This window comes from Odocoileus virginianus, unplaced genomic scaffold, assembly GCF_023699985.2.
Source record: "Odocoileus virginianus isolate 20LAN1187 ecotype Illinois unplaced genomic scaffold, Ovbor_1.2 Unplaced_Contig_14, whole genome shotgun sequence".
Taxonomy (NCBI): Eukaryota; Metazoa; Chordata; class Mammalia; order Artiodactyla; family Cervidae; genus Odocoileus; species Odocoileus virginianus.
Window position 1 is genome coordinate 1,895,938 of NW_027224331.1, and position 13,569 is coordinate 1,909,506.

The window sequence follows — 13,569 nt, forward strand, 5'->3', positions numbered from 1 at the left end:
TCCTCCCACCACTCTGACTCTAGTCGTTCCCTTGATTTCCAAACAAAACCACAACGTATCTCAGCTTCCACTTCATCCTTTTATTCCCCCTGTCTTTGTGGTTTGGGGATGCTTGCCTGTTGATAGTGAGTGAGAATATGAACATAGCTGTATTTCGGATTCCTTGAGGAATGTCTGCCAAAGCCTCCTGGAGAAGATAAATATTTCTGCCTCTGTGGTTTACCATGACCCGAGCTCTGAATTTACGTAAAGAGCGGATGTTCAAAAGGCTTTTCTTTTTAATTAGGAAAATAAAAATTACAGCTTATAAAGTGAAGCCAGGGGAACTGCACTTTTAACCTCCTTAGCTTTCAGCTGTGGAATGTGTCAGCAGTTGATATGGTTCATCATTGTTTTAAAAACTCTTCCCTGGATCCTTCCCAGTTTCTATGGGATTCAGAGTTTAGTCATGCTGCCTTCCCTCCGTTTTGCATGTATGAGAAACAAGGAAGTGAAACAGATTTAGAACACTTTGTATATTTTCTCCACTGCAATTTTAGCCTCTCCATTTGTGTTTGCTCAAGTTGAATCAGGTTATATTTTAGGCATGCTGTTTTCTCACAACAACAGCAGTAACAACTAATATTGTGGACTTTGTGCCAGATTGTGTCCTCAGTGTTGTATGTGGATTAATTCTGATTTAATTCTCACAATGACCCCATGAAGAGGTGTTATTATTAGCTTCATTTTGGGAACAAGGAAACAAAGGTGTAGATTAAGGAATTATCTCCCAACATTTCAGATCTACTAAGTGGCGGATGGTGATGCTCTGGCCTGTGATATGAGGAAGAGCTCCAATTTTGTGTTAGGAGACCTGAATTCGAGGCTCTCCCATCCTTGGGTTGGTCTCATAGGGCAGACAGAGAAGTTAGCAATTAGATTGCTGTGTTGTGAGGCTTAAAGCTCAGGGATGGCTTCCTGGGAGAGCTGGTACATGAAGTGATGCCCTAAGATGTACATGGGTGTTAGAACAGCCCGTCAGGCATTGAGGTTGTGTGTAGGCCAGCTGGTCCATGGGGGCCACCACACCTGGACACTGAGGTACTGAGTGAGGAGAGCGGGCTGGAGGCTAAGGAGGTGGTAATGACAGCCTGGGAAAGTGGGCAAGTCTTGGAGGCCTTTCATGGCTCATAAAGGAATTTGGACTTCATCTGGAGGCAGTGAGAGTCATTTAGGGATTTTTAACAAGTGATGTAATCATAATGATTACATTTTTAGAAAGATCTTTCTGGCCTTCTGCAATTTGTATCTAATTATTCACTATGATAAATAAAACTGTAGCAAATCTCAAATTGCTCCTCTCTACATCTCTAATTGTCTGCTTAGGACACATTTGCTGGGCTGGAAGTTGGGGGCCAGAGATGGGTTCATTGAAGGCATTTAATTTCCATCGTCAAATTTCCTTTTTAAAATTTAAATAAAACATAATACAGTGTTCATGCAGTACTGAATCTTGTTTTGTTTTTGTTTTCTTCCCATAGTAATTTTAAAAATTAAATTCTCATTAAATGGGAGTGTATCTTTCTGCATTTTTTTCTGGGAGCTTATATAGATGGCATAATCTCTAAGACTCTCTATTTAAGAATGCCTTTCTTATACCCTCAAATGAGCAGAAGTATGAACTCTTGTTTAATAAACTGTCTTCTTTTTATCTTAAAACTCTGAACACATGGCTCTGAATAATGAAGAGGAAGTATTTGTGCCTAAACTGTCCTTTATCCTTTTGTTGTGAGCCTTTTCTTCCTGCTTAAAGATTAGGTTTTTCTTCATATACTTAAAATTAGAGGATTTTTCTAGAATAAGTCCAGGTATTATTTTCTTTTCAAAAATTTTGGTAAGCAGAATTTTTAGGACATAGATTCAAATCTTTCTTGAGTGCATGAAAGTTTTCTTCTATTGCACTAGTGCCTCTTTTCTATTGTTTTTCTGTTATTTTAAAGGCTCACCAACTCTCTGTATTGACTCTTTTCTCTGTTTTTAACACATGATACTTCCCTTGCCTGTTTGTGTTTTTTTCCTCTGTTTTGGATGCGCATCTCCCCTTCAAACAAAACCACTTGCTATCCTTATCATGAATGTATTTTTTACTATTCATATGGATTTTCTTCTGTCACAGAGCGAACTTTGCATTATTTTGTAGTTTTTCAGTCTTTTCTCAATGAAGCCAAAGACTGTTTTCCCAGCCGTGTTTTGGCTGGTTTTTTTGCCCCCCCGCCCCCCACTGCCATGGTGTTTGTTGCTGTGTGCTCTTTCTAGTTGCTGTGAGCAGGGGCTACGGTCTAGTTGTGGTGTGCAGGTTTCTCATTGCCGTGGTTCTCCAGTTGTGGAGCACGGGCCCTAGGTGCACGGGCTTCAGTAGTTGTGGCACGTGGGCTTAGTTGCTCTGCAGCATGTGGGATCTCAGGAATTGAACCCTTGTCCCCTAAAATGGCAGGCAAATTCTTAACTCCTGGACCACCAGGGAAGTTCATGTTCTGACTTTTTTATTTATTTATCTTTTGTTTTATAGAACGTTTCCTTGAATTTTATTGTCATTAAATTTTAAGGAGATGCTATAACCTTTCCTTCTGTTTCTGATAATATTTTTCTTAAAATATGCTTTCCTTTCACTTATATATGTTACATTCTTTGTCTTTAATAGCAAAGAATTATTTTAACAAGTGGATATTGCTGTTTGTTTATTCATTTTTGGAATCAGAAAAATACATGCCCCAAAATATTATTTTTGAATTTTCCTAGGATTCTTTGTCACCTTGGATGACCTTAAATTGCATCTCTCACCTGTGATATTGCTGAGGCAGGGTAAAAGAATGCCAGTAGTTACTATGTTATCCTTGATAAATTACCCCCAGTTTCCTCATCTTTGGGCTTCCCTTGTGGCTCAGCTGGTAAAGAATCCGCCTGCAATGCAGGAGACCTGGGTTTGATCCCTGGGTTGGGAAGATCCCCTGGAGAAGGGAAAGGCTACCCACTCCAGTATTCTGGCCTGGAGAATTCCATGGACTGTAGTCCATGGGGTCACAAAGCATCAGACACAACTGAGAGACTTTCATGTAGAGTGCCTTGTCACTCTATAAGCAGAAACATCTTTTATTTTACTTTTTTTTTTTTTTTAGTATAGTTGCTTTACATGTTAGTTTCTGCTGCACAGCAAAGTGAACCAGCCCCATATATACATACATCCCCTCCTTTTTGGATTTCCTTCCCATTTAGGTCACCACAGAGCACTGAGTAGAGTTCCCTGTGCTGTCCTTTGGGGTCTCATTCGTTATCTGTTTTATACATATCAATGTATATATATATATATCAATTGCAATGTTCCAGTTCATCTTCCAAGATGGAGCTAGTGGCAAAGGATCTGCCTGCTAATGCAGGAGCTGAAGGAGACACTGGTTCGATTGCTGGGTTGAGAAGATCCTTTGGAGGAGCAAATACCAGCCTACTCCAGTATTCTTGCCTGGGAAATCCCATGGACAGAGGAGCCTGGTGGGCTATAGCCCATGGGGTCGCAAAGAGTCAGACACTGAACAACAACAACAAGGAGCATATATGTGCTTCCTTTTTCTTCCCTTTGGTTTCAATGAGTTGAAATCCACCTTTTTGAAATTTCCACCTAATTTTGCCCTAGCTCTGCTCTCTGAGGCCACATAGATGGTGGCTTTCACATCCCTGAGGATGACTTTATCCCACCTCCATGCTGTTGTCTCTACATGGCAATTCTTTTGCTTCTGAGTGAAAGAAAATCTGAGAATATGGCTGGGAATTATATGTGCTGCTGCCCATTCCCAGATACGTGTGTGTAGGCCCTGAACCAATCATAATGCTAGGATGGGCTTTCCCTTTGGAAGACAGTCCCCATGGGGTCTGACCTACTAAGCTCCTGTAGTTTTTATTCTCAGGTGGCTCACAGGCACGTGGTCAGAGTGCTCTGTGTCTTGTGGTGAAGGATTCCACAGTGGGCAAGTGACACGTAAGCACACAAGATCCAACGGAACGGTGCAGGCGTTGCCACCGAGAGTGTGCGTTCCCAGAGTCAGGACTCTGAACGAAGGAACTAGGTAGTGCTAACAAATGCAGTGTTTCAAATCTTCCAGTCCCTGCAGTCAAACCCATGCATCAAAAAAGGACTTCCCCTGGCAGTCCAGTGGTAGGACTTTGCCTTCCAATGCAAGGGGTGTGGGTTCCATCCCTGGTCAGGGGGCTAAGATCCCACATGCCAAGAGGTCAAAACATAACACAGAAGCAGTGTTCTAACAAAGTTCCACCCATCAGGGCCCCTCCCCACAGGGGAGAGGAGAGCGCCCAACTCCTGCAGGACATTCAGGAAACTCATCTGCACAGGGAGCTGACCACACCACACACCAGCTGGTTCAGGGGACTTACTATCCTATCCTAGACCTCCTGGTCCTGATTAACTCAGGCTGCAGAGATCAAAAGTTCCCCTCAGCCCTTCTGAAAACGTTCAGTATTGTCAATGCAGGAGGATAATACACTGTTTCTGCATTTCTGCCCTGCAGTGCAGCAGTTGTCTCTCTTGAGAATGATTGTGCTAATTCTTAGGTCATTAACTCCAAGTCCTACCTGACTACACACTTCTCTAACTGGAGAGGATGTAGAACTGAGGGTGACACATCTTTCTGGAGAAATGAAGTTTATTAAAACTGTGAAGAACCAGGGAGTTGGCAAACACTAGCCCCTCCACCACCAACATTAAAGGGGGAATGTGTAGGAAGGGGGACATGCCCTGGAGGATAGTCCAGTCTGTGAATTTTTACCCATTAAGGGAGGAGGGGTGGCCAGGCCAGGGTGATGCCTCATGGTTGCCCAGGCCACTCCAGACCATCCTTCTAGCTGGCCAGGGTTTCTGAAGGCCGTGGAGGTGCTGGATTTGAAAACCACAGTCCACTTGACAGGGTCCCAGGGAGCTCGGCAGCTCTGACCTTTTGTCTCCATTAGTCTTCCAGAGGTCATTTCTGGGACTATTGTATTTTTATGCCTCTTGCTGGGGAACCTGCAACAGAAATGTTTTGCAATAAAATTTCATATTCTCCCAGCCAGCCCCTTCTTTTTCTGGCTGAGGCCAGAGGGAGTGGCTGGGGAGTGGGGCTGCCCAGCTTGGGAGGAGCTTCTGATGGTGTTGGCCACACTCAGGGGTCAGTTGTTTCCCTCTGAGGCTTTGCTGCCGGTGCCTCGGGTGCTGCTGGTGTCTCAGGTGTCACGAGTGTTGCCGGAGCTGCTGGTGTCTCAGGTGCTGCTGGTGTTGTGGGTGCTGCAGCTGTCGCTGATGCCGCTTGTGGAGGGGGAGGCCCCAAGGTCTAGACTTGGGGTGATGGCCCTTGCCTCCGGACAGGGTGGGGTGGTAGTAGGCTTGGTGGTCTTCTCCTGTGAATCATGGGTTGTCTCCTGCCTGGAATGGTCTCCCACAGGAATAGCCAGGCCAGTAGGAGGGTGGATGCCTCAGGGCTTGGAGGCTGGAGTTCTCAGCTGCTGAGGTTCTTGGAAGAGGAAGGAGGGTCTCACAATAATGGTCTGGAATCCCACCTTCAGTCCTTTCAAGTGCAGGCTCTGGTCCAACCTTGAGCCCAGAATCATCCCCACTGTCACCCCCGAGTCCTCTTCACAGAGTGGCAGGAGTGGCTCCTGGCCCATCTTAACCCATGGATGCTTCCAAATATTAGCTAAGGTACCTCTGTTGACAAACCCTACAGGGTTAAGGGTCAGCATATTTGCCAGTAAGCTTCTTATTTCAGACAGTACGTAGTGTGGGGCACATGGTATTTCCCAATGAGCACTCTATGCCAGAGCTGCCAGAAATCTTGTCCCTGCAAGGGGAAGGACCCGGTTACCATGACTGCAGGATGACACCAAGGCTCCACAAGTCCACAGGCGGGCCCATGTGGTTCTGCCCCAGGATGAGCTCAGGGGCTGTGTAGGTGGCAGTGCCGCAGAAAGTATCTAGCTTCCCTCTTGGGTTTTACTCATTGCTCAGACCGAAGTCTGAAATCTTCACCTGGTTCTCATCAAGGAGCAAGTTGCTCAGTGTCAGGTCCCAGTGAATGATGGCCTGACTCTTTTGCAACCTCATGGACAGAACTTTAACCCATCAGGCTCCTCTGTCTCCATCCTCACATAACCTCTTCTCTGTGTACACACAGGAAGAGAGAGTTCTGGGTGTCTCTTCCATTTCTTATAAGGACACTTCCTATAGGATTAAGGCTCCATCCTTTGGCCTCATTTAACTTCTAACCTTCTTATAAACCGTGTCTTCAAATATAGTCACATTGGTGGTTAGGACTTCACTATATAAATTTTGAGGGGATACAGTTTGGTCCATAACATTTTGCCTTTTAGCCCCCAAAATCCATGTCCTTCTCGTGCAGAATACATTCACCCCATCTCAACATCCCCAGAATTCTTAAGCCATTCCAACATCAATTCCAAGTCCAAAATCTCATTAAAATGTCACCTGATCAGGTATGGGTGAGATTTGACACACAAAATTAATCCTCACAGAACTCATAAAGAAAAATGCAACATATTGTTGAAACACATAACAGAAAATCTGTGCAAGTAAAGGTACTCTGAGTGCTATAAAGGAGCGCATACCCTTAAATGAACTAGAACACATACTTCCAATTCAAATTGCTGTAGAATTCTTTTTTCAGAACTTCATATAATTTTGACATTCATATGGGAGAGAGTAAGGACAAGAGACTTTTAAAAAACAAATCATTGGGAGTATGGAAAGACTTTCCTTATCTGATGTCAAAGCGTCCTGCTAAGCTGTTGTAAGTAAAAGGGTATAGCATCAGTGCAGAATAGACATAAGTTGTGGAGTTTAATAAGAGTACAGAAGCAGACCCATGTTAAATGAATTTAAAGTCCAAAATCTGTTAATCACAGAGGGAAGAAGTGTTTTAAAAAATGAACAGTAAAAAACTACAGAAAGTCTTTTTTGATGACATTAAAGAAAATGTGTTAGTCAGTCATGTCCAACCCTTTGTGACCCCATAGACTATAGCCCATTGGGCTCCTGTATCCATGGCATCCTCCAGGCAAGAATACTGGAGTGGGTAACCATTCCCTTCTCCAGGGGATCTTCCTGATCTGGGGATCAAAGGCAGGTCTCCTGCACTGCAGATTCTTTACCATCTGAGCCGCCAGGGAAGCACAAGGACTATTAAAGAAGACCTAAATAAATGAAAAGGCATTGTATATTTATGGATCAAAAGACTTACTGTTATTCACCTGACAGTAAATTGATCTACAGATTCAACACAGTCCCCATCAAAACCCCAGCTTCTTTGCAGAAATTGGCAAGCTGATCCTAAAATTCATATGGAAATATAAAGGACCCAGGATAGCCAAAGCAATCTAGAGAAAGAACAAAGTTAGAGGGCTCAGACATCTCAATTTCAAAACTTACTACAAAACGGTGATAATCAAGACAGTAAGGTACTAACATGGACTTCCCCAGTGGGTCAGCAGTAGAGAACTGGAAGATGTGGGTTTGATCCCTGGGTCTGCAAGATCCCCTGGAGAAGGGAACGGCAACTCACCCCAGTATTCTTGCCTGGGAAATGTCATTGACAGAGGATTCTGGCAGGCTGCAGTCCATTCTGTCCATGGGATTGCAGAGTTGGACATGACTTAGTCACTAAACAACAGCAGCAACGTGGTGCTAAACATAGCATAGACACATAGGTTGATGAAACTGAATTGAAAGTCTAGAGATAAATCCATGTATCTATGTCAATTGGTTTTCTAGAAGGGTAACAATACTAATTCAATGGGAAAAGAACAGTTTTTTCATCAGTGGTAAAGGACAGCTGAATATGCACATACAAAAGAATGAACTTGGACTCTTAGCATATAATGTTTACAAAGCATTGACTCAAAATTTATCAGAAACCTAAATTTAATTGCTAAAATAAAACTCTTGGAAGAAACTGTAGCCATAAATCTTCATGCTTTGGATTAGGAGATGGTTTCTTAGATATGACACAAAAAACATAAGCTACAGCAACAACAAAAATAGATAAATGGGGCTACATCAAAATGTAAAGTTTTGTTGCTACAAGGGACATAATCAAGAAAGTGGACAGCCACAGAATGGGAGAAAATATTTAAAAATCATATACATGAAAGGGAAGCTTGTTTCTAGGCCTGTTTGTAAGTCCAACAAAGTTAGCCTAGGTACCCAACTAACACAATGGCTATATAGTACTGTACTGTAATAGGTTTATAATACTTTTCACACAAATAACACATAAAAAACAAACACACAAAACATTTTTGATCTAACAGTACAGGACCTTGAAAAAGTACACTAGTACAGTTATAATAGCTGACATACAGGGGCACAGTCACATCTTTGAAAGTTCTCAACTTGAAGGTTCATTTGTAGGTGAGGGACTTACTGTAAAATGTATACATTAAGCAGTGACTTTTAGGGTATGTGAATTATATCTCAATAATGTGGGCAAATTAAAAAGATTGTATGAAGGAAATTGTTCAACTAATTTAAGAAAAATAAATAAAGAGAACCCAAACTCACAGCATACAACAGAATAAATTCAGCCTTGATTAAAGTGATTCAGTGTAAAAGTCATTAAACTGGAATAGAACTACCAGGATGTGAAGGATCTTTTCAAGTATAAAACAAATGACAAGAAAAAATTGACATGTGTTATTATTATTTTTTTTTTTTCTGTAATTGAACTCACCCCCTACACACAAGCCTCCATTTTTGCTCTAAGCAGGAAAACCCAAACTTGGCTGTAGCTTATGGTTTTAAGCACAGTGATTTCTGAACCTTAACCTGGTCAGTTAGAGATTGGCCCTGTCCTTTCTTCCCCTTCTCCCCAAGGATGGTCTCAGTTTATGAGGAGGAAAAGAGGATGAAAGGATACTTAAGTATCTGTCTGGCTCTGAGGAGGGTAGTCTGATCCTCAGAGCTGGGCTTCCAGCCGCTCTCACTTATCTGAATATTCACTGGAAGGACTGATGCTGAAGCTGAAGCTCCAATACTTTGGCCACCTAATGCAAAGAGCCAACTCATTGGAAAAGACCCTGATGCTGGGAAAGATTGAGGGCAGGAGGAGAAGGGGGTAACAGAGGATGAGATGGTTGGATGGCATCACTGACTCAACGGACATGAGTTTGAGCAAACTCTGGGAGATAGTGAAGTACAGGGAAGCCTGGCGTGCCGCAGTTCATGGGGTCACAAAGAGTCAGACACAACTGAGCGATTGAACAACAACTTCCCTTGGGGATAGCTGACCCCCTGTAGCTCATCTCTGGCAATGCTGCCATAGCACATGGTTTTGGTACCCCAGCACACATGAGCTGACAAGGTTGTTTTCTTTTAATTTCTTAAGATAAGTCTTTATTTTTGCCATGCTTCACCACATGCAGGATCTTAGTTCCCCACCCAGGGATCAAACCTGTGCCCCCTGCATTGGGAGCACAGAGTCTTAACCAGACTGGCTGGGAAGTTGCTCACAAGGTTGTTTATACTACACTGTGCTTTTGTTTCAGTGTCCTGGACGTTGCCTGGGTCGCATTGTGAGGATGCAGCAGCATCATGTAATTTGTCAACACGACAAGAGTTCTGAGTCCAGCTGTGATGACACAAAGAGGTACTGGCCCCACCCTAGGGCAGCACACAACCTCTCCCACCTCAGATAAGGACTATGATGTCTGGAAATGGCATCATCCCTCCCATACACCACCTCTCATAATGCACAGTTCCTACTCAATTATGATTTCTTATGGTGCCATCCTCAATGGTGTATGTTATGCTGTTGCTGTTCCATCACTAAGGCATGTCTGACTCTTTGCAACCCCATGGACTGCAGCATGCAGTCTGTAGGGAAGCCCTGTCCTTCAGCATCTCCTGAAGTTTGCTCAAATTCATGTCCATTGAGTTGGTGATTCTTTCTAACCATCTCATCACCTTGATTTCCTTTAGGATTGATTGGTTTGATCTCCATGCTATTCAAGGGACTTGTAAGAGTCTTCTCTTGAAAGCATCACAATTTGAAAGCGTCAGTTCTTTCTTCAGTGTTCAGTCTTCTTTATGGTCCAATTCTCACATCTGTACATGTTCAGTTCAGTTGCTCAGTCATGTCCGACTCTTTGCGACCCCATGAACCACAGCACGCCAGGCCTCCCTGTCCATCACCAACTCCTGGAGTCCACCCAAACCCATGTCCATTGTGTCGGTGATGCCATCCAACCATCTCATCCTCTGTTGTCCCCTTCTCCTCCTGCCCTCAATCTTTCCCAGCATCAGGGATCTTTTCAAATGAGTCAGCTCTCTGCATCAGGTGGCCAAAGTATTGGAGTTTCAGTTTCAACATCAGTCCCTCCAATGAACACCCAGGACTGATCTCCTTTAGGATGGACTGGTTGGATCTCCTTGCAGTCCAAGGGACTCTCAAGAGTCTTCTCCAACACCACAGTTCAAAAGCATCAATTCTTCAGTGCTCAGCTTTCTTTATAGTCCAACTCTCACATCCATACATGACCACTGGAAAAACCATAGCCTTGACTAGATAGACCTTTGTTGGCAAAGTAATGTCTCTGCTTTTTAATATGCTATCTAGGTTGATCATAACTTTCCTTCCAAAGAGTGTCTTTTAATTTCATGGCTGCAATCACCATCCTCAGTGATTTTGGAGCCCAGAAAAATAAAGTCAACGACTGTTTTTCCATTGTTTCCCCATCTATTTGCCATGAAGTGATGGAACCGGATGCCATGATCTTAGTTTTCTGAATGTTGAGCTTTAAGCCGTAACTTTTTCACTCTCCTCTTTCACTTTCATCAAGAGGCTCTTTAGTTCTTCTTCACTTTCTGCCATAAGGGTGGTGTCATCTGCATATCTGAGGTTATTGATATTTCTCCTGGCAATCTTGATTCCAGCTTGTGCTTCATCCAGCCCAGCGTTTCTCATGATATACTCTGCATATAAGTTAAATAAGCAGGGTGATAATATACAGCCTTGACGTACTCCTTTTCCTATTTGGAACCAGTCTGTTGTTCCATGTCCAGTTCTAACTGTTGCTTCCTGACCTGCATACAGGTTTCTCAAGAGGCAGGTCAGGTGGTCTGATATTCCCATCTCTTTCAGAATTTTCCACAGTTTATTGTGATCCATACAGTCAAAGGCTTTGGCATAGTCAATAAAGCAGAAATAGATGTTTTTCTGGAACTCTTGCTTTTTCGATGATCCAGTGGATGTTGGCAATTTGATCTCTGGTTCCTTTGCCTTTTCTAAAACCAGCTTGAACATCTTGGAAGTTCACTGTTCACATATTGCTGAAGCCTGGCTTGGAGAATTTTGAGCATTACTTTACTAGCATGTGAGATGAGTGCAATTGTGCAGTAGTTTGAGCATTCTTTGGCATTACCTTTCTTTGAGATTGGAATGAAAACTGACCTTTTCCAGTCCTGTGGCCATTGCTGAGTTTTCCAAATTTGCTGACATATTGAGTGCAGCACTTTCACAGCATCATCTTTTAGGATCCTTACATGACTACTAGAAAAAACCACATCTTTGACTGTATGGACTTTTGTTGGCAAGGTGATGTTTCTGCTTTTTAATACGCTGTCTAGGTTTGTCATAGCTTTCCTCCAAAGGAGCAAGCATCTTTTAATTTCATGGCTGCAGTCATCATCCACAGTGATTTGGGAGCCTGAGAAAAGAAAATCTGTCACTGCTTCCACTTTTCCCCCTTCCATTTGCCATGAAGTGATGGGACTGGATGCCATGATCTTACTATTTTTTTGAATGTTGAGTTTCAAGCTAGCTTTTTCACTCTCTCTTATCAGGAGGCTCTTTAGTTCCTCTTCACTTTCTGCCATTAGAGTGGAGTGTTATCATCTGCTTATCTGAGGTTGTTGATATGTCTCTCAGCAATGTTGATTCCAGCTTGTGCTTCATTTTGGATGATATACTCTATGTATAAGTTAAAGAAGCAGGGTGACAGTATACAGTCTTGACATACTCCTTTCCCAATCTGGAACCAGTCTGTTGTTCCATGTCCGGTTCTAACTGTTGCTTCTTGACTTGCATACAGGTTTCTCAGGAGACAGGTAAGATGGCCTGGTATTCCCATCTCTTTTGGAATTTTCCACAGTTTGTTGTGATCCACGTGATCCACACAATCAAAGGCTTTAGTGTATTTGATGAAGCAAAAGTAGATGTTTTTCTGGAATTCTCTTGCTTTCTCTATGATCCAGCAAATGCTGGCAATTTGATCTCTGGTTCCTCTGCCTCTTTGAAACCCAGCTTGTACATCTGGAAGTTCTCAGTTCACATACTGCTGAAGACTAGCTTGAAGGATTTTGAGTATAACCTTGCCAGTATGTGAAATGAGCACAATTGTACAACAGTTTAATCATTCTTTGGCATTGCCCTTTGGGATTGGAATGAAAATTGACCTTTTCCTGTCCTGTGGCTACTGCTGAGTTTTCCAAATTCGTCAGTTCTCTTTAATTTACAGATTAAATCTGGATCCTAGTGTTTTCAATTATTCTAAACTTAGGGGGAACGGCTGGGGTTGGCTGAAGAGCGCACAGTGGAGTTTTAATGTCCGCCGCGTTGGCCACGGCGTATTGAGGAGAGCGAGCGAGAGAGGAGCGGAGCGTCTCGGCCTCCCACCTCCAGGCGGCTCTAAAAAAAAAAAAAAAAATTTAAACTTAGTCCTCTGTTTAGAAACTGTTTGATTAGGATGTTGGGACAGTGGGTTGGCAGAGAATAAAGTAAACTTTTATCTTGTTGATGGGCTTACACAAGAAGATTGCTTCTGTCCAGTATAAAAGTCTGAACTGGTAGATGGTTTAGGGGTAGAAGAGCTCTGCTCCCTGAGGTCACTCTGAGATCCAGACGCCTTCCATCTGGCAGCTCCACCACCCTAGGGGAAATGCTCCAGCCAGAGAAAGTGAGGAGAGAGCCGAGAGGGCCACCAATGGAATCTGGAGTTCTGCCACTCTCTTCTTGGTGTGACTTTGAACTTGCTAACTTCCTAATTGTTCAATGGGGTATTATTGTCCGTGTCATATTATGGTTGGGAAGTTGTTTTTTAATTGTAGTTGATTTATGATGTGTGTCGATTTCTGCTCTACAGCCGAGTGATTTAGTTATACATACATGTACATTCTTTTTTAATATGCTTCTCCATTATAGTTTATCATAGGACATTGAATATAGTTCTCTGTGCTATACAGTAGGACCTTGTTTATCCATTCTATATATGAAAGCTTACATCTGCTAACTCCAGCCTCCCACTCAGTCCCTCCCTCAACTCCCTTCCCTTGGCAACCACCAGTCTGTTCTGTCAGTGATTCTGTTTCTGTTCATATGTAGGTTCATTTGTGTCATTGTTTAGATCCCACTCATAAGTGATATCACATGGTATTTGTCTTTCTTTTTCTGACATTTCACTTAGTATGATAATGTCTAGTTGCATCCATGTCACTGCAGATGGCATTATTCCATCCTTTTTTGTGGCTGAGTAGTATTC

At 42.9% G+C, this 13,569-nt stretch overlaps 1 long non-coding RNA gene across 1 annotated transcript in view; it reads left to right on the forward strand.

Annotated features, from left to right (window-relative positions):
- The window catches only part of LOC139033985 (uncharacterized), a 46,437-nt gene that overhangs the window by 14,879 nt on the left and 17,989 nt on the right, over positions 1-13,569 (forward strand). Inside the window, exon 3 of the long non-coding RNA XR_011486463.1 lies at positions 9,580-9,680. This is a non-coding gene — a long non-coding RNA (uncharacterized lncRNA). The remainder of the gene's footprint in view (positions 1-9,579; positions 9,681-13,569) is intronic.